The following is a 4,764-nucleotide window of genomic DNA, read 5'->3' on the forward strand; positions in this document are numbered from 1 at the left end:
CGTCATCCTCTTTTTGGCGCGAAACGCAAATGAAAACCTTGCAAGCCAGACAAATCGACCTATCGCGACGTCGTCGCTCGCTCATCCGCTTCGCGTCCGAAAAATCACGCTTCACTCGCCAAAACATTTTTTCTTGGGATTCTCGTAAGGTCGACTTGTGGCAAGTCTAATTTCATCAACATGGCAGTTGTCAGCACTACAGCAAAGATTCCTTCTCCACTCAATCTTTCTGATCGTTTGCATCAAAGGCAAAATTGGAAATCGTTTCGTCGGGAATGGAAGTTTTACGAGTTAGCGGCTGGTATGCACAAGAAATCACAGGAAGTTCGGGTGACTTCGCTGTTAAATGTTATCGACAAAGAAGGGATGGACATACATAACACTTTCAATGGGGTAATTCTTCAGACGCTCTGAAGATCGATCAGGTACTCCAAAAGTTCGAAGAGCGTTGTTCACCGGCACGAAATGAGACTTATGAAAGGTGTAGTTTTAAACGTGAACAGTTTTCGGATAAACCGCTTGGTAGTTACAGATAGATAGTTTATTTAACCATTGAAACATGACAGTCGCAAGACTGAATTGCGTTCCGTTACAACATTATATATATATAACAAGAAACTACTTACAATATTCAATAAAATGGAAAGTATAATATTTCAATTGTATAGAACTTTCAAAATGTATAAGATGATTAAAAAGGCTAAAAGTTGTTACACAGCGGGTAAAAAAGTGTTATTAAAACGGTTTGTTTTGGAGAAATAACTTCATTGATGACATGTGGGTTCTGAACACTGCGCGAATCTCTTGTTCGCGAGCGACTGATTCTTGGTGTGAAGGATGACAGAGTTCATGGCATTGAAACGATCAAGGCAAGTTAAGTAACTCCAGCGAGCGAGATCTCAGAAGAATTTGCAGCGTCCAAAGAAATAAATGCAGAGAAGCACAAGTTGCAATGTCTTTTGGAGGGCAAGCACCGAAAATCACCATCTCGCAAGTCTCTCTCTCTTAACAAGAGTCGCACAAAGTCTAATGAGTGTTTGTTTTGTGGTGGTATACATGCAATGAAAAGGAAATTGTGCCCAGCTTTAGGTCAAAAATGTAGAAAGTGTGGTAAAGATGGACACTTTGCTGTCGAATGTCGTGTTAAGTCTCAAGGGGCGAAAGTCCACGCAGTTAAAGAAGAAGTCTTCTACATTCACAGTATCTGTGGACAGGATCAAGCTTTTGTTTCTCTCGCTCTAAACAATTCAGTGTCTGTGTCATTTCAAATTGATACTGGCTCTACAGCGAATATTCTGCCTCTTCAGGAGTACATTTAAGCCAAAATTGAAAAGAAAGCCAAAATTGTTCCTAACGACATTAAATTAGTTATGCATGATCTTTTAAAGAGAAAGGCTCATGGCTGAAAGTGGAACATAAAGGTAACAAGCATGGCCTTAACTTTGTTGTTGTGGGTCAAAACCTTGCACCTTTCTTGGCCTCAAGTCATCTCATTGCAAGGCATGGGTCTCCATGGGTCTCACAAAAATCATGGTATCTGATGATGACAAGAACTCTGTGAATAATATAACTGAGGCATCCAAGCAAGAGTTAGTACGTAATTACTGTGTATGTCAAAAGCGATCCCGTGCTTGGACTGTTCGCGGAGGTATTTGAAGGTACTGGCTGTTTGCCGGGAGAGTACAAAATGTAACTCAACAAGGATGTTCCAGCTGTTGTTCACCCCACGAGAAGAGGAAGAGTTCCTGTCCCTAAGAAGGAGGCAACGAGGAAAGAGCTTGACAAGATGGCTGCTGAGAAGATTATTGCTTCGTTACAGAGCCAAAAGGTAAAAAGGTAAAGGTAAAGAAACTTTATTTAACGTCGGTAGTTCCATCAGCTACGAGGCTGGTATCAATGGAAGCCGACGGTGCGCCCTTTACCCCCCTCCCTCTGCCAATGCTCCGTTTTAAGGGTATTTAAAGCTATAGCTACACGGATCAGAGGAAAGTCGAAACAGACGTTTAAGTCACCGAGGATCGAACCGGGGACCTCTCGCTCCGAAAGCCGCGCACTAGCCAACTGAGCCACGACTGCTCCTGCAGCCAACTGACTGGGTGTCCAGTTTGCTAGCAATTCTCAAAAAAGATGGATCAGTCCGGATCTTTTTGGATCCTAAAGATTTGAACAATGCTATTTTAATAGCATTCTGCCCATTGCCCATTGCTCATTGCCCTTTGCTCACTGCCCATTGCCGACAGTTGAGGATGTGACTTCTCGACTTACCAACGCTTAAGTGTCCACTGTATTGAATGCCAAAAGTGGTTTCTGGAAAGTAAAACTCAGTGACATTTCCAACCACTATACCACCTTTAACACCCACTTTGGCCGATTCCGATGGCTGAGGATGCCATTTGGCATCAGCTCTGCACCCGGGGTGTGGCAAAGAAAGATGCATGAAGCAATTGAGGGTCTCCAAGCAATAGAAGTGATTGCCGACGACTTCCTGGTTTGTGGATACAGAGACACGGTAGATGAAAAAACAGTGACAGAACATGATCAGAATCTAACAGCTTTTTAGCAAAGATGTATTATGCTCAATCTGACACTTAATCCTCAGACGATAAACCTTCGCCATTCTCAAGGGCCATTGGCTCACATCTCATGGTGTGGTTACTGATTCTAGCAAAGTTCGCGCCATACGTGATATGCCTACCCCGACCGATGTCAAGTCCTGGAAGAGATTTCTGCCGGGCATGGTCACGTACTTAGCAAAGTTCTTTCCTAAGCTGTCATCTGTGTGTGAACCGTTAAGGCGACTGCAGCTTAAAGACGAAGAATGGTGTTGGCTGCCTATTGATGATGAAGCTGTGCAGAGTGTCAAGAATCTTGTTTGTCAAGCCCCAGTGTTGAAGTTTTATGATGTTACTGGTGAAGTCACAATTGAGTGTGATGCATCACTCAGTGGACTTGGTGCCTCCCTACTCCAGGAAGGTCACCCAATGGCTTTCGCTTCAAGAGTGCTAACCCTAGCCGAAAGTCGATATGTTCAGATTGAAAAAGAACTGTTGTCTGTAGTTTTTGCCTGTGAAAGGTTTGATACATACCTGCACGGTGGAGACATTGTTCATGTCAGAACGGATCATCAATCTCTTGAAGCTATTTTCAAGAAGGACCTTGGCTCCGCTAGTCCCAAGCGTCTACAGAGGATGTTACTGCGTTTGCAGTGATAAGACCTCAATGTTAAGTATCAGAAAGGAAGTTTGATGGTTATGTCTGATCCTTTTTCCTGAGCCTACTTGGACGAACTTCCCACGCGGACCGAGTACTGCCGTGAGCTTGAGAAGATAGTACTTGTGGAGGGTTTTCCTATTTCCGAAGCACGATTGGAAGAATTCAAAGACGGTACTGTTTAGGATGACGACCTTTAGATGCTCATGACAGTTGTTCTTGAAGGTTGGCCTAAGAGTCTGGATGAGGTTTCAGCAGAGGTCAAGCCGTATTTCCAGTTTAGAGAAATCACTGCCCAAAGGCGAGCGCATCACTGTTCGTTCCAATCTCAGGAAAGACATGATTGAAATGGTCCACTCTTCTCATCTGGGTATTGAAGGATGTCTGTGACGGGCTAGAGAAGTGTTTTACTGGCTGCGCATGAATGCCGAGTTGAAGGATTTGCAACACTTTTAAGCCAGATCAGCCTCGAGAACCACTAGTGCCCCATGAGATCCCATCCAGACCTTGGCAGAACGTTGGCACACACCTGTTCCTGTTTAATGGGCGTCAGTACCTGATTACGGTTGATTATTATTCTTCTTTCTTTGAGGCGGATAAGTTGGACAAAACAGATTCAGCAACGGCAGTTTAAATGCAATTTAGCCGCCATGGGATTCCGGAGATAGTAATCTCTGACAACGGTTCGCAGTATGCTTCAACAGAATTTGCACGTTTTGCAAGTGGCTGGCATTTTCAACACATCACCTCCTGGCCGCTTCATGCCAAAAGTAACGGAAAGGTTGAGAGTGCAGTTAAAATCGGTAAAGGTATAACATGAAGAAAGTAGTGTGCGGACATTATGACCCATACCTCGCACTATTGGATTATCGTAATACACACGCGGAAGTTGGTTCATCTCCTGCACACAGGCTGTTCACCAGGAGGAGACGCAATCTGTTGCCTTTGTCAGTTAAACAACTAGAGCCTGAAACAGTACCCCTACAAAATGTCCAACAAAAGTTGATTGGCTCTAAACAAAGGCAGGCTTTCTACTACAACCTGAAGGGAACTGCATTGCCTGAATTGCAACCTGGACAAACTGTCCGGATGAAGAAGCCAAATTCATCTACTTGGTCACAGGCTGTTTGCAAGAAAATGATTGGTCCACGTTCTTACGTTGTTGAGTCGGATGGGATGGAACCTACCGACGAAACCGCAGACACCTGCGATCAGTGCTGCAGTGAGAATCATTGCCAGTATCGAAATCAGCGGCTGAAACACAGCAGTCAGTACCACAAAGAGATTCCCTACTGTTAACGAAGCCTGCAGCTGACCGAGTAAAACCTGCACCCTCTACTCTGCTCACGAGGAATGGTTGCGTTATTAAACCGCCTGCTTGTCTTGTTGAACACTGTTGAACATTTTTATCGTGTTTGTTATACCAAAAGAACTGTGCGGAGTGTTTCTTTTCTTTTTTACAAAGGGGAAGATGTTATGATAATCGTCACGTGACCAGGACCACGTGCGAAATCGCATGTAGTTTTTGAAGGACCGAACATTAAAGTTGTGTTG

Source organism: Montipora foliosa, unplaced genomic scaffold, assembly GCF_036669935.1.
Source record: "Montipora foliosa isolate CH-2021 unplaced genomic scaffold, ASM3666993v2 scaffold_481, whole genome shotgun sequence".
NCBI classification, from domain to species: Eukaryota; Metazoa; Cnidaria; class Anthozoa; order Scleractinia; family Acroporidae; genus Montipora; species Montipora foliosa.